Source organism: Pelophylax lessonae (assembly GCF_965119305.1).
Source record: "Pelophylax lessonae genome assembly, chromosome: 2".
In the NCBI taxonomy this organism is placed as follows: Eukaryota; Metazoa; Chordata; class Amphibia; order Anura; family Ranidae; genus Pelophylax; species Pelophylax lessonae.
Window position 1 is genome coordinate 507253505 of NC_138769.1, and position 24353 is coordinate 507277857.

General features: G+C 42.1%; 1 long non-coding RNA gene across 1 annotated transcript in view; it reads right to left on the bottom strand.

Annotated features, from left to right (window-relative positions):
* Nucleotides 1–618: 618 nt before the first annotated feature.
* Nucleotides 619–24353, bottom strand: part of LOC309547560 — a 271449-nt gene continuing 247714 nt past the window's right edge. The window contains exon 2 of the long non-coding RNA XR_014224973.1: nucleotides 619–669. This is a non-coding gene — a long non-coding RNA (uncharacterized lncRNA). The remainder of the gene's footprint in view (nucleotides 670–24353) is intronic.

The following is a 24353-nucleotide window of genomic DNA, read 5'->3' on the forward strand; positions in this document are numbered from 1 at the left end:
TTATTTAAGGAAATAAATAATTGATTTATTAATTTATTAATTCAATTATTGCAAGGAAAACTATATTTTTTAAATTCCTTGCATATGATTGGGCATTGAAAATCAACACAGGTTCACTTACCTAATTGATCATTCTCTATTGGTTTACTGAATCAACCCGAGTGTTTGTTTGTTTTTTTTTTTTGCATAGTGAATTATCCCAAGCAGCATCCCAAATTAATATTTCTTTAGAGCAAGTTAATTTTCCAAGTGTACTAAACTAAATGCATGATAAATGGAAACAAATTAGACATATTACTTTGCACAGGAGACGTTATTGACCTATTCCAAAATGCATTATAAGCTCAGTTTAAAGGTAGAAGATTCACGGTAATTGATCAGCAGGAACACTAATGTTCTCAACATCAATAAGTCTGTTCATTCCTTCACTGGTAATATTACTGCTTTTTAGATTAGTACAACATGTTCACAATGCATTGAAGAAACATAACCTTATAAAATAAATTACATGGCTTAAAGTCATTTACATTTTCATTTGAAATGTTTAAAAAAAACATATATAATACATATACAGGAAGAAAACTGCTAGACTAACCTACATTCATTTTTCTTATTCCACAGTTGTTCATCTTCTCAGTTGTCTGTTAGATCTTCGTGACAGCCAACTTCCTAATAATTAGAGGCTCATATTAATTAACTGGTTGAAAAAGAACAAAGCTTCCATTAATAATTATCTGTTTATTTCAATTCTTACTTGTACTGAAACATTTTAACCCAAATGTCCACCCATCTACCTTACCTCCTTCAGGTACTGATAACAATACCATAGACTACACTTGAAAACTCACTAGCCATTATTCTTATTGATTAAATCTTTTATATCAATAAACAAGAAAGAAACACAGGTAAACTTAAAGGGTCCCTCCCATTAACCCAATCAATTTAATCTACTCACATAAAAAAAAAAAAAAATCCCATGTTTAAATGTTCAGTCAGTCCAGAGATATAGCACTCTGAAACATTATGCAAACATTTACTCTTTCTCTACAAATTCAACGTATCCATACCCACTTAATCTCTCAAGCCTCCATATTGGTCATTATGACTGCCCACTAAAGGTAAAGAATATTGTCAGGAGGTGGTTGTAAGTGTGACCAAGCTTGACTTTACAAGAAAAGATTTGTATATATCTTCAACTGTTGAAATCTCTAGCATATATTTGACTAGAAATAAAAGAAAACAACCAATACATATACCAATTGACTGAATAAATAAACAAAGAAGAGAAATAAAGAAAACAGGAAAGGAGCACTTCTGGCTGTATACAACTACAATGCAGCATATTACACAGGCACTGTTATTTTCTTTCAATAAAAAAATTAAATTATAGATCAATTAAAATATGTATCCTACGTGTGTTCCTTTGGAACATTTTTCACTGGAACGTGATCATCCTAATTCCAATACTTAACTACATTTTTATTAAAATTTGCCTGTTTTGGTGTAGGTGAGTAACAACTCTTGTTATAAAATCAGCCACAGTTATTTTAAGTGGGTTGCTAGACTGGCATTGTAGGAAAGAGTAGCCTAATTGGGCTAAAACAACAAACCGGACTATATATATATATATATATATATATATATATATATATATAATATATATAGTCGAAGCCCTACAACTGAGATAGATGTGAAACCACATAAAGACGCCACAAGACTCACAACATAACCTGAGGTGTGCCCGGGTCAGCTGGTCGGTACACTAAAAAGGGGACATACCCAAGATAAGTAATGGTTGATTGTAGAAAAGGGATGTGAGGGAAGTGCCCTGAAAAGGGGATGGGAGGGAAGGTATCATGCACTGGAACCCACAAAGAACACAGGTGAGTGGTCTGCTTAAATACCCCCTCTCCCCCGGGCTCCTCCCATAAATTTAGGCCACCATACTGGCCTTCTAATTTATGGTTGGAGCCCCCCAACCGAGATAGACGCGAAACCACATAAAGACGCCACAAAACTCACAACATAACATAGACCTGAGGTGTGCCCTGGTCAGCCGGTCGGTACACAAAAAAGGGGTCAACAATATAAGGATAGGGAAAGTTGTTTTATTGGTATACATGACATTGTCAAGCTTGGAGAAGGATTGTGACATATCAACCTGGGTATTCGGAATGCACTGGGTAAAGCAAGTGGATTTCCATCTGCCTAATCTTCTGATGACATGACCCGGCGGCCGCTCCTATCCCGAAGGAGTGACCGGAAAACTAGTTAGGGTTGAGGCCTAGATTAGCCAGGAGGATGCAAACATGTCTGATTAACTGGCTAGCTGTTAGTGGGCTGGAAGGAAAAGGCAACAATAGGCTGGAGCTAGACTGGCTCAGCAGGTGTGATAACAACTGGTCCAGAAACACTACCGGACACCATTTGTTGTGGGTCTTGAAGAATTTGATGTCGACCCTGGTGCCAGACTGATGAGTTTTGGACACTGCCAGATGTAGGACAAAATGGTCTTGAAGGCGGGCCAGATAGCACCTGCGTAGCACCTGGCACCTGGGGCCTCTGTAAGTGAACTGTAAGGAAGCCATAGAAGACCAGGTAGATAGCCGCTTGGATAACCAGGCTGGGGAGCAACCCAAAAGGGGACCATAACAGGATGGCTGACATGTCCTGGAACGTGGAACTTGATATGGGCAAGCGTTTTCTACTGGCTATGGGCTGATGTTTCTGGATGCCACTCAGCAATGCTTTGACCACATGGTTTGCGAACAACGAGGGTTTCCCAGGGGCTTGTAGGGAGAGGAAATGCTGGATGCCAGCTAGGTACAGTCTGACAGTGTTGTGGGACAGGCTCAGGTGAGGGGGGCAGTAAGAAACGATGGCCAGAACGTGCTTGATGTGACCTGTGCTCGTCCCGGGGCATGTGGCTAAGAATTCGCAGAAGGCCTTCAGCGTGTTGGGCGACTGTGACCGGTTTATGAGCAGCAAAGGTGGTCTTTTAGCCCATCGTTAGCTGCGACCAATATGGGATAGGAAATGAGGCTGGGTCGGCTCTGGGTCTCTGTAAGAAATTCAAAGGAAAATTGAAGCGGGACAGTGAGTCTGCTGCGAGATTGCATTTGCCAGATATGTAAGTACAGTGCACATTGAAATTGTAGTGAAGGGATATCTTCACCAGCCTGCATAGGAAGGACATGATGTCCCGGGACTTTGACCTGCCTTTGTTGACAATCTCAGCCATAGCTAAGTTGTCAGTGGAGAAGACCACAGTCTGCCCCATCCAGACTTGAGCTGCCATGACGATAGGTTAAAGCTCAAACAATGAGGATGTCTGGCTGAATGCGGGGACCAAGAATCCTCCTGCGGGCATAGCAAACCAATGGGTGCCAAAAATGTCAGTGAAGCCTGTGGAGGCTGCTGCATCTGTTACTATATGAGGTGAGGGGGCTGAAGCTGCTGGGATGAACATGGAAACGCTGTTTCAGTTCTCAAGGAAGTTATCCCACATTGCTAAATCTGCAGCAGCTGCCTGGTCTAGCCTGATGGTTTGATCGGGGTCCTGTGCATGGGAAAGGAAGACCAGGAGTTGAGAAATGAAGGGCCAATCCTCATATCAAAGTTCAGCATGCCTAAAAGGGACTGCAGCTGTCTCTTTGTGCAAATTTGTGAGGTGGTGAAGGCGTGAATGACCACCCTAATCTGGGACAGCTTGTCAGAGGGTAGGCTGGCCTGCATAGAGCAGGTGTCAAGGGTTATTTCTAGCTAGGAAGGTGATAGACTGTGTGGGGCCTTCAAATTCATGCTCTGCTATGGACACGTTGAGTTTGCCGACCGCTACCCTAATTTGTTTAAATCTGAGGGGGCTCATCGGGCCGTTTGATCAGCAGAAAGTTGTCCAGGTAATGAATAACTTTCTGGCACTGCGCCTAGTGAGATGCAGGTGATGGACTTAGTGAATGTATCGAAGAGCCATGGACTGCTCTTTGAGCCGAAGGTCAGTTTGGTAGCGAAGTAGTATGAATCTCTCCATATGATGCCGTGCTGCTGCCACAAGGTTCAATGGATAAGAACTTAAAGCATATGAAATGTCCGCCTTAGACAGCCATGCGCCCATGCCTACGCTAATGATGGACTGTATAGCTAAGTCAACAGAGGCATACATGAAAGAGAACTCTTTGGAAGGAATCAGTGAGTTAAGACTGGGGATGTGGGAGGAATGGGGTGCGGACAAGTCGTACACCAAACTTAATTTATTTGAGACTTTGCCCTTCACAAGCCCAATAGGGCTAACTCTCCATGTCTCAAATAATGGGTCAATAATAAATCCCCGGTCCAGCTCAGTCTGCAAGAGATTGTCAATAGCCTGCTCGTCAGTGGAGGAGGAATAGAGGTTCCTGCACTCATGGGTGGTGTGGTGTGAGCCCCGTGTGGAATCCGGAGATAAACCCATGCAATAGTGCGTATGTGGGTGACGGGTGAGAGGAGAGGTATAACTCCAGCCATCGTATATTCACCCGGCTCAGTCAGAATGAGTTGGGATGCTTGAGGGTGCATGTGCTCTTGGGATGAGCTCTATGACAGTTGACACAAATGTGGAGCAGTCAGCATTGGTTGAAGTTGCAAGTGCAATAGCTGAAGTTGTTGCAGATAGGCGTCTTGCCTAGTATATGGACAGGCCATCCCAACTTGTCCATCTGAGGATGTTGCATAGGGGCAAGCGTGCCTTGAGCGGCACTAGAGGTAGAGGGGAAGGTCAAGGAACGTATGGCATTTGTGTTGGAGCACCTTTTTGCCATGTGCTTGGAGGACTGGCAAACTGCACAAAGCAGGGAATGCAGACCCGCAGAGTGGTGGTAGGACAACTCGGTGTCTACGATGCTCCAATTCATGCTGGTTTGGAATGAGCAGTGGTAGTCAGAAAATGCAGAGCCTCCGTATTTGTACCCTAAGTCAACCATGGCATGGAGGTAAAAAACCATCTCTTCCCTCCTGCTGGGACACACAACACGTCCCTAAACATGCCAAAGGCCAGCAGAAACTCGGTAATTGACAGTTTGCGATTGAGCTTGTTGTCTTTGGCCTTCAGAACAATGGACATGTCCCCCCAGGCGTAGGACTTATTCTCGGACCAAGATGAGCAGGGAGGCCAGGTAACATCTTTTCCCTCCAGGGTGTCCTTCCTGATGCCGGCAGGGGCGAGGTGTGCAGGAAAAATAAAGGAACTAGTGCCGGCCTACCTGTGAGTGGTAGTGTCAAGACTGATGCTTCGATCGTGTCTAGGGGGGTCACCACTGGGCGCACCTCTAGGACTCTCGCCTGCACATCGGAGACTGCTGCGGTCATGATATGCATCTGGGCTAGAGCTGAGGAGATGGACTGCAGGGATGCCTGCTGGGTGCTGGGTGTAGCTGCTGCTGGTGTTGGGAACAGCGGCCAGAATAATTCGGCTTTCCTGGCGTGGCGGGGTGGGGAATAGCCCTATGCTGCAGCTCTGCCTTGAGCTTGGGGAATAGTCCATCCCCTGAAGGACTGAGTGCTGCCTGGCTCTGATCCTGCTGTGGGTGACGGAGGGATGCAGGCAAGGTCCCCACTGCTGGACTGTGACATGACTCCAGCGATAATGAAATACAGAGGGGGGGGTGTATGTTTAAGAAGAGTTTTAGAAAATGAGAACAGCAGAGGAGAGACGGAGTATGTAAGAATATGTAATAAGCAAGGGGGAAGAACACGATGCAGTCCTGCATATGCTGAAGAGTGGAAATTTAGAAAACTGGAAGAGTGCAGGGCAACCGAGGATAGCCGGGAGGGAACTGGCCAAATAGCCAATAGCTCGGGTGCCTGGTCAGTGTCAAGCATGGACCAGGGCGTACTGGGGTGGGAAGCTGCAGTCTGGTTGTGGCCTAAGTAAGAATGTTGCGTTCTGTAGTAGGTGACGTATGGTTGGCCTTCTAATGCCTGCACTGTCAGCAAGCAACTGTTTAGCAACCGTGTCTGCATAGTTTGAAGGTGATGTCCTTCAGAAAATAGGTAATCTGGTGCTGTATGCAAAGATCTGAAAGGGACTACACTTTCCTTTCATCCGCCCATTCGGCTTATTCTCGGATTGATTTTTTTTTTTTTTTACAGATAAAAGATTGCTACAAAATATTCAAACTGCTGAAATTGGTACTTTTTGTTTGGTCAGATCATGCTCCGATCACATTGATGGTCGATGATAAACTTTGCAATGCTCCACCCTTTCATTGGAGACTAAATACCTCCTGGAGGACTCAAATGCGTTGGGTGGAGTAGCCGTATCGTCACCACGCACGGTTCGCACTGCAGGCGGCCGTGCACACTCGTTAATGCTGGTTTTTTTTCATCTAAATGTAAGTGCAATCCTATCTTTTATCAAAGTATTTTAAAGGTAATGCACTATCCAGCGTTTCATTTATTTGCATGTGAATCTGGGAATGCTTTGAAGGCAAAAATGGAGCACATTAAATAGGAAACTATCGCTCTAATAATCCTATTACCTATTGGGACCAATTCTATCTGGGTGCTTATGATTTATATACCATCAGACTAGTGGTCTCTGCTTTGAAATGCTTGGAATATACACGGAGTCTATTGAACAGGAGAATGTCGCTCAATGAGGAGATCCCATTATCCACTGGGGCCAATTTATCCAGGGGCTTATGATATACATGCTATCTAAACATCGGTTTCTGGTAAGCAGCTTCCTTATCCTCTTGTGTGGACACTGTGGGGTTGCATGCAGCACTGAACATCGCATGTGGTGTGGATTCATTTTTAAAGAATCCTTTGCTGTTTCACAGCTGAAGTTATTAACATCATATTGATCAACAGTGACTTTAATTTTTGTGCACGTTTAGGGTACTCTGCACGATTTTGTTTTTGCACTTTTGATGGCAAATGGACATTAATATTATGATTTTCCCCATTTGAATTTTTTTTATTATTGTTTATATCATATATATTATACAGTATATGTATATTTATATATATATTTTTCTGAGCGCACTAGTTACCATTTTAAACTTTATTATTTCTCCCATAGTTCACGGAGTTCTAGGTGCTGCCAATTAGTTTGGTTAGCGCATCCCCTTCACCTTAGTACACGAAATAAAATATTTACAAAAATGTGAGGGGTGTACTCACTTTTGTGAGATACTGCATATATATATATATATATAATTTATATAATTTTTATTATATATAGAACTGTGGGGAGTGTGGACTGTGTGAGTAGGAGTTGGAGAGAGACACCTGTTTGGAGTGCTGCACTTTTGCTGGAAGCTGCCAGATAGCCAGAAGTCCTATCTATGAACTGCATCTGATGTTCGGCCTGCCCTTAGGAAGACATCACCGATGACAAAAGGGGTCAGGATTGGCTGTTACTGAAGACATTGTGCTTGCTTAGATGTTACTTTCTCATGAGCTGAAAGTCTGCTGTTTTTTTACATGTTTGTGCTTCTTTACAATTCATTGAAGACTCCATGGCCACCCATTGAAACATCCGGCGATCCAGGCACGGTTGGGGATACCATTGAATAATATCCAGTGTTTATGACCCATTTGCTGTATGGTAACTTGGGTCCATACCCTCTGGTGAGCGCATTCAGTTTTATTCTGCTGGTGTGGGGATCTATCCACAATCTATTATCAACTTAAGAATTTGGATGCTTCACCTTCACTTGGGACTCACCTTTATGAACTTGTGCTTTATTATTTATTCCACAGGATGGTAATATATATACATATATACTTTATTCTTTTTGTATATGATTTTTAGCACCGCATTTATCTATACTTTATGATCAAGGAGCTAGCTCACACTGAGAGTGTTGCAGTAAAGGGGGTGCTGTGTAGTTGACCCTGAAGATCAGGAACAAAGGGGGTGCCAGGAAGGGCCCTAAAGTTGTTTAGCAGTACAGTACAGATTACCTCAGAAAGTTCATTCAGTCCTGCATCACAGCTTGTGACAAGCTGAAGCAGCGGCCTAGCCGTGACTACCGTTACTCAGCATTATTAAGTCGTCCCAGCAAATTGTGCCTAGTTGTAAAAGTTAGAGTATCCCACTCATTCCCTTCTCCTATCCAAGTTACAAATAAAAACACATAAACCAAAGATACTGGACTGTTTCCTGTCTGAGCTAAAACATTTGGGAGGATGTCAAACTGTCATGTTGTTGCTAATGGTAACCCAGGGAAACCCGTAATCAGCAGCTCCCAAGGGAGTAGTGCTACATATATATTTGTATATATATGTATATTTATATATATATTAGAAGGCCAGTATGGTGGCCTGAATTTATGGGAGGAGCCCAGGATAGGGGGGTATTTAAGCAGCCCACTCACCTGTGTTCTTTGTCGGTTCCAATGCACAATAGTACGCCTCACTAGGCTGACTCTCCCCAGCTCACTCAGTGTTCGTGAGTCTGTGTGTTCGATTACAAGTGTGTTGCTGCTTCTCAGTTCCTGGTCTTCATCAGCAGTTCTCGCTCGCTGTTGCAGGTAGGATTCTAACCTTTTTCATTTCATACTCAATGTTACAATTTATTATGTTTCTTATCCCGCATCCCTTTTGTACTTAGTAGATTCGTAGGTTCCCTATGCCTTGCTTGTCATCCCATCCACAAATATAGGATTCATTCGTAGATCCAAGCTTCTGAGCCACGGTCGGTCATTGCCCGATATCACTCGACACAGGCATAACTGGTTATAGGATTCACTGTCTATGGGGTTGCCGCCTCATCCATTAGGAGATCAGTATTTATTGTTTGCACGGGTTCAGTGGCTGATTGTGGTGGTAATTAGACCCACCTGGTGCCTTGTGTGCACTTTGATTAGCCTGGGGGGCTAGGTGGTTGGTATGTGTTCAGTTTTGGAGGAGGGGGTGGCACCCTAACATTCTACGACCCGATTCAACTCCTGGTCGCATTGGCAACATAGTGTTTCGTATCCTCGGCATGACACAAGTCGATTCCAGTTGTCACATTAATCACAGCTTCCTGCAGCTCGGTCTCTCTCGTGAGGCCCCTGCCACAAGCAACTAGTCATTACTCAGACCATTCATACGGTCGCAATTACTCAAACACATACGATACTCTAGCTTCATAACTCTGAACTGAGTTGGCACAATTTGTCCTTGTTTTCATCTCCCAGGTTGTTCCATCCTGCAGTAGGTTGAACTTGCTTTCTACAAAAAAAAAAAAGCCACGTGCCCCTGGCCATCATTTTCTCCGTCCATACTTGCACCTTTTACTGTTAAGCAGACACAGTCCATATTCACATAAAGATGCCTTTTCCTTGCCTCCCAATACTTGGCAGGAGTGTATATTTTGTAGCTCAGACGAAAGCTTTCCACCATTTATAGGTACATATTGCGATTCTGACTGGAATCTTTACGTTGCCATGGGGCAACCATCACTGTGCAATTGTATCTTCATTCCACTCTCCCTATCTCCTGTAGAGCAGGCCGTACACTTGGATTGAGCATTAGAATAAAGTCCCGGAAACAAAAATGGCGGTTTTGAAAATTTTCTTCGGCCATTGCCATTAGCAACCTAGGGTGACCTCCCAGATGAGCCCCCAAATGTAGCACTACTCCCTTGGGAGCTGCTGATTACAGGTTACCCTGGGTTGCCATTAGCAACAACATGACAGTTTGACATCCTCCCAAGTGTTTTAGTTTAGACAGGAACTTGGATAGGAGAAGGGAATGAGTGGGATACTCCAACTTATACAACTATGCACAATTTGCTGGGACGACTTAATAATGCTGAGTAACGGTAGTCACGGCTATCTGCTGCTTCAGTTTGTCACAAGCTGTGACGCAGGACTGAATGAACTTTCTGAGGTATTTATATATATATATATTTATTTAAATATTTATACAATGCTCAGCATAAATGAGTACACCTCAACAGATTTGCCAAAAAACCTTTACTTTCCTTTCAGAATCAACATTTTCAATGGGACACTATACTGTAAAATACTCCCACAAATGCGGGCCATTGGTTGCAACCAAGATTTGTTAATTTGCACACAAAAAAAAACGTATTTTTCCTAACAAATTCATTCAAGACCATGTTGCAAAAATGAATACACCTCAATGAAAGTCTTAGGAGCAAAGCTAAATTTCTTATGAACAAAAATGCAACTACAGGTGAGTGTAATTATTCATTAAACTGGTGTCCAGCAGACAGTTGATTATAAAAGGGCATTACTTAAGGCCCCTTTCACACATACGGTCCCTTCAGTTCATCAGTTCAGTCACGTCAAAATGTATCAGTTTTCCATCTGTTTTTTTATCCATTTTTCATCCGTATTTCATCCGTTTTTCATCAGTTGTCATCCATTTTTCGTCAGTTGTTATCCGTTTTTCATCCTTTTTTTTCAGTTGTTATCTGTTTTTCATCCATTGTCATCCGTTTTTCATCCGTTGTCATCCGTTTTTCATCCGTTTTTCGTCCAATCCGTTTTTTCGACGGATGAAAAATAGGGCATTCATCCGTTAAAAAAAACTGACATTGACAGAAGCGGATGAAAACGGATGTTAACTGATGATCATCCGTTGTCATCCATTTTTACATAGAGATACATTGATGTCCGTTTTTCATCCGTCAACGGATGGATGAAAAACGGACAAACGGACCGTATGTGTGAAAGGGGCCTTACAAAGAAAACCCCTTTTCATTTCATGCTGTCAGCAATAGCACCACATGGAAGAGAAATGTCATAAGGCCAGAGAAAAAAAATAATTTCTTTACACAAGAAAGGCGAAGGCTACAAGAAGATCAGCAAAGCTTTACTTATTAGTCAGAAAACTGTTGCAAAAGTGATACAGATATTTAACACAGATGGAACTGCAACCATCTCACAGAGACATCCAGGTTTCCACAGAAGTGGAAGGGTTGAAGTAAATCGCCATGCAAGTTCATGGCAGTTAGCTAAAGAGAAGTAAGGCAAACTGGGGTGATTGTTTTCGTTTTTGTTGTGACACAATACAGGGTACACCGCCATGTCGTTCACAAAGGAAGCCCCTCCTAAAGCCAATGCACAAAAAACCAGCCTAGACTTTGCCAGAGCCCATGCTGAAAAAGAAGACGACTACTGGGACTCTGTGTTCTAGAGTGATGAGACCAATAAAAATGTTTTTGGAACTGATGGCTTCAAAACTGTATGGCGTCACATTGGCGAAGAGTGCAAAGAAAATTGCATGGTGCCTACAGTGAAACATGGTGGTGATAAAGTCTTTCTGTGGGGCTGCATGAGTGCTGCTGGTGTGAGGGAGCTGCATTTTATTAATGGTATCATGAATTCACAGATGTACTGCTCTATATTGAAAGAGAAGATGCTACCATCACTCCGTGCCCTTGGTCATCATGCTCTTTTCCAACATGGCAATGATCCAAAACACACATCTAAGGCCACTGTTGCATTTCTGAAGAAGGACAGGATCAAGGTGATTCGGTGGCCAGGTATGTCTCCTGATCTGAACCCAATCAGGGAAAACCTATAGGGAATTCTGAAGAGACAAGTTGAGCATCACTCTCCATCCAGCATTCAGGATCTAAAAATGGTCGTTCTTGAAGAATGGAAAAGGATAGATGTTACAATATGTCCCCAACTTGTGCCTTCCATGCCTGGAAGACTTGGTGCTGTCCTTACAAATCATGGAGGTCATACTGAAAATTTTGTAATCTAAGTTATATTATTAACCTTACTTCCATGTAATGAGCTTAACAAATGTCTTTAAAACTCAGTCTTGTCAAAAGTTTGGATATTGTTCTTGTGTTCATTAAATTATTGATTAAAAGATTAAAATCTTACTTTTAAAAAGTAATTATTCATTTATGCTGAGCACTGTAATTACAAATTTTTGCTGAGCACTATGTGTATATATATATATATATATATATATATATATATATATATATATATATATATATATATATATAATTCTATTTGAGCCTCCACTGGCTTTTTATCCTCTGTAAATCACTTTTCTAATGCAATGACATTATTTTCCAGTATTTTAACCTCTTCTGACTGTGCCTTACTGTCTTCATTCAGTGCTCTACTGCTTCCTTCATCTATTGGGCAGTTTTGCAGTAACCAGAGCTTTATTCATTTCTGTAAACCTATACTCTATTTGCCCTTTGTTTCTCCTGTACAACCCTTCTATTATATTGTTCTTCAGTCCCTCCAGTTTCCACTGTCTTCAAACAATACCCCTGCTGTCTACAATCAGGGCCGATGCTACCTATCGGCAAAGTAGGTGCAGGCCTAGAGCACACATCAATTGGGGGTGCACAACACAGTCCCTCCACCTACTCTGCCCACTCACCCGCCCACCGGCTCGCCCACTGCACACCCCCCATGCCTGCTGTATTCTGTATATCCCAGTTTCCAAAAGAGGAGGGAGAAGGAGGTAGGCTAGGTCTGCCCCACCTCCTCCCCCTGTCCCCCCCCAGTTCTCCTACATGCAGCCAATCTGTACCTGAGAAGGGGGTGTGGGGGGAGATTTCAAAGCAGCCAGTGCTCTTCGCTGTTCACAAAGCTGCTTGTCGGCTCCACTGTCTTCCCCAGCATAGCTGCCTTCTGCACTCCATCTGCCTACCTGCCTACACCTTCAGGAGTCTTCAGCTAGGCATGGCGGTTCTCCCTTTCCTCCATCGGGCTTCCTCTCCATCTGGTTGGCGAGCACAACAATACTATCCACCGCAGCACCATCCAGCCTAGCAGGAACACAGCCAGCATAACGCAGGAGGACTTCCATTCAGTAAATATTTGCCTTGCTCTGCTGTTCTAGTGTGGTGACTTCCTGCCTTCCATGTGCCAAAGTTTTCCTGCCTTCCATGTGCCATAGTGATCCCTCCTTCCTGCCTTCCAGGTGCCATAGTGATCCTTTCCGTCCTGCCTTTCAGGTGCCATAGTGATCCTTCCTTCCTGCATTCCAAGTGCCATAGTGATCCTTCCTTCCTGCCTTCCAGGTGCCAAAGCAATCCTTCCTTCCTGCTTTTCACATGCCATAGTGATCCTTCATGCCTTCCTGGTGCTATAGTGATCCTTCCTGCCTTCCAGGTGCCATAGTGATCCTTCCTGCCTTCCATTGGCAATAGTGATCCTTCCTGCCTTTAGGTGCCACAGTAATCCCTCCTGCCTTCCAGGTGCCAAAGTGATCCTTTAATTCTGCCTTCCATGTACAATAGTGACCCCCCTTCCTTTCTACCATAGTAATCCTTCCCTCTCTCTCTCCTTAAGGGTTGGTCCACACAGCAGTACTTATTCTTTCCTCCATCCAGAGTTCCTTAGGTCCTTCTTAATCCTCTATTTTAAGCTCTCTGTCTATTTTAAGTGTATACAAAATAAGATGTATTGGAAGTTTTTTTCTAAATGATTGTGCTTTGGTTTATATGTATCCCTAAGACTCCAGATTGTGGCACAACCATCAAAGCATATTTTATAGGTACAAGGAAGCCCAGGTTTTGTTTAACCATGGCCCTTAAGCCCCTCCCATGGTAATGTTTGGCCACACCCACGTTGTGCCGCAGGTCACTGTCTCCCTGAAGTGTCCTTCATTCTCAAGTTCAAAAGTTGGGAGGTATGAGTATACATGGGCAGGGTGAAGGGGGTGGAGTCAGGGGCAGAGCCAGGGGGGAAATGAGGTTTCGCCTAGGGTGTCAAAAATCCTTGCACCAGCCCTGTCTACAGTATTCTGATCACTCCTGTCTTTATTAATTGTCTTTGAGGCGGAATTTGTGGGAAGTTGCTGCTGAACAGAGAGCCTCAGTGCTGCACAACTTACGCTGCTTGTTAACCAAGTTTTTAGCATAAATTCCAAGGAAATAGAAACAAAGTTTAGATGAGATATTGAGCAGTAACGATCCAATGATTGTGTCAGCAATAGGTCACAGTTGTGTGGTTGAGCTGTATGAAGTTTCCCCTCAAAACATTAAAGTCATAAGGATGAAGTACTTAGAAGGCAACCACTGTTCACAAACTAATGGACACCTATAATATTAGACAATGAATTGTACTTTACTGTACAGCTGAAGCTTATGTGCCTAGGTTGCATTTTCACCAACAAGGTTCTATGCTAGCATCTATCCTGATTTGTAGTTAAACAGATTTTAGCTTGCTACATTATTTTCTGTCTAATTATTAAAATTGGTAAGTTAAAAAAAAATGTAAAAATCTGTTTGATGAACATACTGCTAAACACAAAATACATTAAGTCTACAATTTAGTTGATGAAGTCCTACTGGGTAAATGAGAAATTATATAGTTTCCTTATGTTAGCAATCATTTATAGCCAATTCGATTTTAAACTGATTCAGGTCCTATAATCGCTTGATATATATCATATATATCATATAATATGCTTGATTATCTATCTATCTATCTATCTATCTATCTATCTATCTATCTATCTATCTATCTATCTATCTATCTATCTATCTATCTATCTATCTATCTATCTATCTATCTATCTATCTATCTATCTATCTATCTATCTATCTATCTATCTATCTATCTATCTATCTATCTATCTATCTATCTATCTATCTATCTTTTCTTTTTTCTTTAATTTCCTTTTACTACTAGAACATATCCATGATTAAACACAACACTTCATGTGAATCAGCAGGGCTTATAGTAACCTAACCAAATCAAATTATTATTATCAGTAACAAAAATTACCACTAGCTTGCTATGAATAAAAATGTGGCCTCTAATGTTTCTAGTTACCAGTCATAGGAGACTGCAATGTGTGTTGTTTTCAATAAGACTGACCTTGTGTGGTAGACTTGTGAGAAATGAGGATCAGCACAGCAAAAAATTAAGTCTGCAAATATGATAGCTGGATGGCTGGGTAGATAAAGCTATTTCCTTAAAAACGCACCTTTTCTACTCACCCATCAGTCCAGCCTTTTGTTTGAGACTATGCAGATACTTGTACTTGTGTATTAACTGTTCTCCCACCCATGTTTCATAGCCTCCTTCCATCTGATGCCTTTTTTTTTTAAATCCTACATGCTTAGTTTACTGTTGACTTGGCTGTCATACGCATGCATTGAGTGGACAGAGAGTTGCCAATGGGCATCACACCATCTGGTACTGTAGAAACCTGCTCACCCTGAGGAAAGGGACCACAGTCGAAAACACATTATTGCAGATCACTCCACAGAATTACACTGTTCCATGATATTCTACTAGTCAAAAGTTATTAAAGCAACCTTGAGGTAAATGCCTAGCAAAAAATCACAGTTTGCCTCTGCTAGCACATTTTAAAGTGTATGCTTATTTAAAAGTTGGTTCATTCAGTAAATCTTGAACCAAATAAATGCTAATACATTATTTGACTCTAGAAGTTGACAGAAATGAAAAGCATCCTGTAGTCCACATGCCTTTTACAAATATTATAGGCATTTGAAATATAAAGCTAATCTACAAGATGCTCACAAGAAATATGTACTGATGTACTATATGTTTGTTCAAATGTAAGAACTTATACGATATGTTCAAATGTTATTAAACAAACAAGAACTTAGTAGGGATATGCTTTAGGCTTGGGTTGACAAAGGGTTTGACCAAAACTCTAGTTCCAGAATGGGCAAAAAAAAAAATGGCCAGATTTGGCCTGATTGCCGGTGCTAAACCATTGGCTGCTATTGCAACCAGAAGTCATTAATTTAGTGTCAGTAACACTATCCCCACTAAAGAAATGATGTCATGGCCCACCCGCTAGCTTGTTTCATATAGTAAACAAGCCAATGGTAACCTGGGTGATTTCATTGACCATTATGGGCATGACCATATTTGGTCAATGTAATAGACCCTAGACCCTGTAATAAAGTCCTAATATCTGGGAAGAGGCTAATTCTTACACTTATGAGTAGAGCACAAGTAAAATAGAAATTGCATTATGAGTGTAGAGCACCATTGTTTAATATCATCATTTTATTTGGAACTTTGTCATATATATAATTTTTATGGATATTGCATATCTTTTTTGCCTGACAGCACGTATTTCATGAATTGGAATTGTTACTTTTACTAATTAATATTATGATGAATTTGTTTATTTTATGCACATGGATGGTTTGATAATATATGATAATTTTTAGGCACTTTATTGCACTCTACAGATATTGGTTGCATGATAGCATGGAACACAATAGTTGAAATTAATATTTGTATGGTGAATTTGCCTATCGCAAATATAAGTTGTGAATATATCATTTTCAGGCAGGTAGCATTGCCAGCCAACTTCTTTACATTGTGCACCAAACCCGAGAGCTATCAGTTGTACGAGAGTCCATCAGAAGCAGTATAATTAAATCTGCTGGTCATCAGTAGTGATGAGCTCAGGTGCATTCAGGCTAGGATATGAACCAACATGTGTGAGCCAACCAGGCAGCTTTCACCTATATGGGCCAGTCACCTGCAGCTGGGGCAATTCCCACCCTGAACTGAACAGTGAAAATATCAGCAGCACAGTGATGAACTCATCTCTCACTATGGGGTTGATTTACTAAAACTAAAGAGTGCAGCTGTGCAATATAGCCAATCAACTTCTAACTTCAGCTTGTTCATTTAGGCTTTGACAAAAGAACCCTGAAGCTGGTTTCTATGCAGAACTGCGTTAGTTTTTGCACTCTCCAGTTTTAGTAAACCCTTATGCTTTCTCTTACTGTCAGCATACTCCTTGTTAGCAACTGAACATGAATCAATTGGCTACTTGTACCGCTCTTTCCTCTCACACTCCAGCCCTGCTGTCCAGGGACTGCAAGATGCCAATACCAGGTACAATTCAGGAACTTACACTGCTTGCATTTAATGATGTATTAATTAAAATAGGTGATAAGTGGTGGCGCTAATTTTCCAAAAGTATACAAAAAAAAATGTGAGTGCAGTTGCCCCCTTTAAAGTGATGGAACCACTTGAGAAATGACTGAAAAGAAAGGTATGGCACTACTCAATCAACACAAAGCAATCTAATCACCGTGAAACACACTTACATTTAATGGTGCTCACAGTCAGCACATACATATACAGCCTCAATATGCTCTTGCCATATACTCCAGAAGCTGCAGGCGTTCCAATAGCCAGGTGTGCGACCCAAGGGGAACCGGTAGTTACATCATCGTATCATCAGGAAGCTCCAAGGAGCTTCCTGAAGATACAATTACCGCAAAATGGTTTGAGGCTGCAAATCTGACTAAAGTCACTATTGGTTTACCTTGGGTCGCACATCCGGCTGTTGGAAAGCATACCGCTTCTGGAGTATACGGCAATCGCATATTGAGGCTGTATATGTTGGTACTGACTTATAGCACCATTAAATGTAGATGCACATTTTATATACTTTATGATTGGGTTTAGTTTTTATTAAACATACTGCACAATGATGTTTTATTATACTTTTCCCGGGCTTGTTTTTTAAATGATGTATGAGAGAGAGAGATATCTGGAAAAACTTCTGGGCTCGAGAGCTGATGCTACCACAGGATCCCCCTGACGGCTGGTAATCAATGAGCTGGATTATTATAAGGCAAATTTTGTTAAAGACGGTTGGTGAGTGTGCATTTTATACACACTTTCTGTGGTGAAGCACGGCGCAAAGAAAGTTACAAACAACACACATTTTTTTATCACGGTGATTGGATTGCTTTGTGATGATTTTGTTACAGTTTTTTTTGGTCTTTCATGAGATTGGACTGTTTGATTTATGTTTTTTATATTATTTATTGTTTTAATTGAGTAGTGCCATACCATTCTTTTCTTTTGTAATAACTGAAAAAGTTCCACGTTAAAAGTCCCACTTACATATTTCAAACTGCAATGAAATTTAGCTGCTCTACTATAAGCTTTGCACGCCTTGGCAAATTTACCATAAAACATAACAGTACATAATATCAATATAAATGAAAACAGTAATGGTTGAGGGGGTGGTTCATATATTTAGCAGATGGCATATTCCTTGCAAAAGACCAAGCAAAAGCCCCTGAAATACAAGCTTTCAAGTGACATGATTTATTAAACCTCCCAAAACACTATCACACGTGTTATTAGGAATGGACTGGTACACTCTATTTAGACCAAATGTTTACAGCTGTAATGCCAACTTTCCCTGTTGCTCCATAAATAATTCTTGAGTATTGTGTGCTCTGCTGCTATGGCTATTCCAGTTAAGCTGTTAATAAGGCCAAGTACATTTAACCGCTATGTTTCTGTTTGGGTACAGGCAAATAAGTTTAATCTGTTACAAGTGCTTACAGGTTAATTAACATGAAGGAGCCTCTTTGTGTTGAAACAAGACTCCCCAATGCTGCTCATGCAGGTGCTGTTAAGGTCCAATAGAGCTCCGCTGTATAATTATCAAATACCTTTGTGTTCTCAATTTGTTAACAAAGCACTGCCTGCAATTTGCCTAAACCTATAAACCATCATCTGTGATCCACAGCAGCAATTAAGTGACAAGCCCCTTCTCAGTGGAGACTTGGCAACACATAAGAGACAGGATGTGCGTTTTAAGAGCCAGATGGATAATTTAAAAAGTCAATTTTGACAGCCCCTTTTCAATAATACTTCAGCAAAATGAGTATACATTAATTACATTAATATCCAGTGAGAACTCATATTCCCAGATCGACAGACACGGGCTCAACACAAACCTGCATTGCTGGGAATGAAAGGTTAAAGTCTCATTAGAATGAGAATGTCCATCTTTTCCTTTAATTGTCTTCTTTCAGCATCTCTCGGGGGGATAACATGATTTGTAGTAAGATGGCATTTGTCCTATGGTGTGCACTGCAAATAGTCTAATTAAACAGAATATTATTCTTCTATAAAGATTACTTTTTATGTTTTATTCATTTTTTCCTAAAATGATCCGATCAGATTTTCTCTAACTTCCAAATATACCACCATGAATTTATCAGACTATTTTTTAGACGAAAACTGGTTTTATCAGGTAAGTTCTTTTTTCACAGTTCACAAAGCTATACAAAGAGAGCGTGAGCAGATAAACACTTGCCATAAGATTTAACTCAAAAGCACAAAGTGTTAACCTTTGCACAAAACATTATCCATATAACCATACACCATAAATTGGTACATAATACTTTCCCCAAATCAGAAGTTGAAGGCGTTATCAAGAAAAGAAGCTGCAAATGTTTCTGTATTAATGAAATACAATTCGTTATAGAGGAATAAAGGCATATTGTTTAACTAATATCTATGTTCATGGTGTATTCACCAATGTATACCTGGCTGGCACAAACCATTTCTGTGTAGTGAGACTCTGCCAAACATTTATTTGTCACTAATCATTACTAAATTTCACATTTCTTAGGTTTGCTAATTCAATTTTACAAATGTCATATTTTACAGCACACCAATGCAAATCATTATTTATATAGAAGTAATTAAGAACAAAATACAAACTCCAATAATGTGTATCAATAAATAAAAATAACATTGTTCCAGTCGATTCAGTTTAAATTGCAGAAAGAGAGACTCTAGATAGTTGTATGAAAAATGTACCAACTTTTACAGTGAAAAATTAGAATTATTCTTATTTTACAAAAACAATTACATTTCCATGGGCAGTGACGTTATGGTGACAAAAATAATTTCATAATTCCTCCAAATACTCTATTAAATGGTCAAGGCCAAGTCAAAGGATAGTGTCATACATCAATGTATCTTTCATAATGTAGCCTACATTAATAACTGGGACATTTAGTCATGGTAAAGTGAGTCTGTCACCATAAAAAAAACAAGACTAACCTGAAAAGATGAGTATCTTCAGCGATGGGCACACTTGTGTGTGTTGGATGCCTGGCTCCCCTCTGTGCTCTGTGGTTCCTTCTGCCACCAGTTATGGCACTACACGGTCTATAGTGACAGAGGGGCCAGCAAATGAAACCACAAGCTGGGGATGTAGGCATCTGATACTCCTGGAAGTGCCGGATGCAAAACATTTTTTAGAAATTATATCTTTTAAAGGCAGTGTAGTTTGGCACAGTGGAGTCAGAACAGGCAAGTATAATTATTTTTCTTTGCTGGCAGGCCTTGTGTTTTAAATAATGGCAGAGGGGCTTTAACCACTTGCCGACTGCCTGAACAGATTTACTGCTACAGGGTGGCCGCTCTGTGCAGAATCACGTATATATACGTGATTCTGCACTCCTGCCTAGGGGGCGCACGTGATTTGTCGCAGCAGAACCCAATCAACGGGTGGATGTTTGCTGGCACCCGCTGATCATTGAGGAGAGAGGCTGGACAGAGCTCTGCATATGTAAAAAATGCACAGCTCTGTCCTGAAAGGGAGAAAGTGATGGATTTTCTTTCCCTGCAAAGTAAAAACAGCACACATAGTACACACAAACACTGGTTAGGCACACATTTAATTTGATCGCCATAGATGTTTAACCCCTACCCAGCCAATATCATTAGTACAGTGATATATTTTTAGCACTGATCACACTATTAGTGTCACTGGTTCCCACAAAGTGCCAACAATGTCAGTTAGTGTCTGATTGTCCACTGCAATATCACAGTCCCACTATAAATCACTGATCACTGCCATTACTAGTATAAAAAAATAAATAAAAACAAATTCCAGTATATATCCCATAGTTTGTAGATGTTATACCTTTTGAGCAAACCAATCAATATACACTTTTTGTTTTTTTTTACCAAAAATATGTAGCAAAATACTTATTAGCCTAAGTTTGTGAAGAAATGTTATTTTGAAGTTTTTTTATTGGATATGTTTTAAAGCAGAATGTAAAACATATTTTTGGTCTTTTTTTCTTTATAGTACAAACAATAAAAAAATGCAGTGGTCAAATTCCACCAAAAAAATCTCTATTTGTGGGAAAAAATTACATAAATTGTATTTGGGTACAGCGAGGCATGACCGTGGAATTGTTAGTTAACCTCCCTATGTCAGAATTTTTTATCTAAAAGAGGTATGTATTTCCATGTGTATCTGAAAGCAATATGTGTTTCCGCGATATGTATTTCCATGTTTTGCATGGAAATCTGTTGTTTTATATTTTAGGCCTGTAATTCTTAGGAATAACTCACTTAAATCTATCCAAACAAGAGTCTAGTGGACATCTAGTAAACATCTCGGCTATGAAAGATTTTAAAAAACATGGGACTTCACAAAGCCAGACGTCACAATCGGGACAATAGAATCTGGTTTCTTTTCTTTTTTTCCTTCCACTCTCAATTCTCTTTGAGCAACAAACCAAGCACATCCTTGTAGGTGCTAATTTTTTCTCAGTTGGTGGGATGTAGCCCATGAAGTGACGACCAGTCAGGTGTTCCAGATTGACAACGCCAACAGCACGACATCCAGATCTATTCCCAGCCACTGATGGTGTTTGGTGATTCAGATAGATACGTTTGGCAACTTTCCGAATGAATCACAGGCATGTCACTCTTTTTTTTTAAACAGAATATAGGCATTCCACAAGCATTGCTCAAGAAGATGTCTGAAGATCTTCTTGTAGTACTTCTTTTGCTGTTTCCTAATTGCTGGGTAGAATGTCATTGCTTGGTTGGCTCTGTCGACACCTCCCATGGTGTTGTTGTAGTCTATAACTACTTGTGGCTTCATGACTTCTTTCCCACCTTTCATGCGTACCATAACAGTGGAGGTGTTATGCACTGTACTCATTAGGCACACATCTTTCTTGTCCCGCCATCGCAGTGCCATCATTTTGCCTTTCTGCCAGGCAACCATTTCTTCTGTCTTGAGCTTCTGTCTGCCAAACATTGGCGGCATGTCACGTCGGTTAGCCCTTACGGTTCCATAGGCATCAGTTTTGTTTTGCAGTAGAACCTCATAAAGTTCAGGAGTAGGGTTGAGCGAACACCTAGATGTCCGTGTTCGACGGGTTCGGCCGAACTTTAAAAAAAAGTCCGGGTCCGTGTCCCGGACTTTTACCGAACTTTTCCCGGACACCGAACCCCATTGAAGTCAATGGGGACCCGAACTTTAAGGCACTAAAATGGCTCTAAAACACCAAAGGAAAGGGCTAGAGTGCTGCAAATGGCAGCAAAACGTAATTAAGAGCATGGCAAGTGCTCTGCAAACAAATGTGGATAGGGAAATAACTTAAAACAACAAAAAAAAAACAGAAAAATAAAACAATGTTCTTCTTCATCTCTGAAGGACGAGGCCCATATGGAGTAGGAGGGAGGTTGAGGTGGTGGTGGATGTGGCGGTGACATAGGCGTGCGCACAGGGTGTGCTGGGTGTGCCTGGGCACACCCTAATCACCTAGGGCACATAGCATTGCCAGTGAGGAGATGGGAAAGATCTCCCTGGGACCTGCTCTGCTCTATTTCTCCTTGCCTACAGGTACATGGCCCCGATACATTACTCTCCCTGCTGGCAAACACATGCATGTGTATTTCAACTTTGGGGTGCACACCTTAATGCAATAGGCTGCGCACACCTATGGGCGGTGTAGGTGGAAGCGGCGGTGGAGGAGGACCAGGGCCGGATTAACAGCATCATGGGCTTGGTGCTGAGGATTTTGAAGGGCCTTAAGGGCCGTGCCTTGCCATGCACCCAGAGGAGGAAGGGTGCAGCCATGCATGCCTAATTCAACATGGGATGCTGTCTCTGAAGCCCATAAACACATCCATGCATCGCCAACTGTCCCTCCTTGTCCGGCCTTCACGCTGTGTGGGGAGGTTCTGAGGGTGCTGCCTGGGGAAGCGAGCATAGAAGCCAGACTTCTGTGTTTACAAGTGACAGAAGAGCGGTAACAGTGAATATGGCCAACCCGGGGCCTATATAAAAGGTAGGGGCCTGGAGCTGCAGCTCCAATAGCCCCTACATTAATCTGGCCCTGAGGAGGAGGACGAGGTAGCCAACACTGCTTCTTTTCAAAAATTTTAAATGAGGGTACACCCCAAAAGAGTGAGAAAGAGCAAAAATGGAACAATGGGTGGGTAAGGTCGGTATCCATTGCTATTCTGCATAAGGTACGGAAAAGTCCCGTGGGATCCATGCCTGGTTCATTTTAATGAACGTGAGCTTGTCCACATTGTCTCTGGACAGGCGGCTGCGCTTGTCTGTTATAACGCCCCCAGCCGTGCTAAATACCCGTTCAGATAATACACTGGCTGCAGGGCACGCCAGCACCTCCAAGGCGTAAAGGGCAAGCTCAAGCCATGTGCCCAATTTGGAGACCCAGAAGTTGAAGGGGGCAGACCCGTCATTCACTACATGTAGGCGTGTGCACACATACTGCTCCACCATGTTGGTAAAATGCTGCCTCCTGCTAAGACGTTCCATCTGAGCTGCTGGTGCTGCTGTTTGTTGTGGCGTGCTGACAAAGCTTTTCCACATTTCGGCCATGCTAACCCTGCCTTCTGAGGTGCTGGCGGTGCCCTGGTTGCGTTGGCGACCTCCTCCTCCTCCTCCTCTGCCTTGTGCTTCCACTGTGGCCCCGCTGTCAGATGGGAATGCCAGCAGCATGGCGTCTACCAGCGTGCGCTTGTACTCGCGCATCTTGCGATCGCGCTCCAGTGAGTGAATTAAGGACGGTACGTTGTCCTTGTAACGGGGATCCAGCAGCGTGGCCATCCAGTAATCAGCACAAGTTAGAATGTGGGCAACTCGGCGGTCGTTGTGGAGACACTGCAGCATGTAATCGCTCATGTGTGCCAGGCTGCCCAGAGGCAACGAAAGGCTGTCCTCTGTGGGAGGTGTATCGTCCGTGTCCTCTGTATCCCCCCAGCCACGCACCAGTGATGGCCATGAGCTGGCCTGGGTGCCACCCTGCTGTGAACATGGTTCCATCTCCTCCTCCAGCTCCTCCTCCTCCTCATCCTCCTCATCCTCCAGAACTGTGCCCCTGCTGGACAATTGCGTCCCTGGCGTTTGCGTGTGCAGGAACCCACCCTCGGAGCCCCTTGCGAATGACTGCCCTGAAAGCCTTGGAAATGTTACCTCTTCATCCTCCTCCTCCTCCTCATCCTGTGCCACATCCTCTTCCATCATCGCCCGAATTGTTTTTTCAAGGAGGCATAGAAGTGGGATAGTTAAGCTGAGAACGGCGTCATTGCCACTGGCCATGTTGGTGGAGTACTCAAAACAGCGCAACAAGGCACACAGGTCTCGCATGGAGGCCCAGTTAAATTAAATAGCGGAATAGAAAATATGATCCAAAAAAAGTGTATGTATATCACACGTACACAACCACACTGGGCCCCAATTACTATTGTTTGTACCCCTAAAAGGCTAGATGAGGAGTAGGGGGAGTATGGAACAGGCAGCACCCTCAAACCTTCAGAAGTATGAGATGA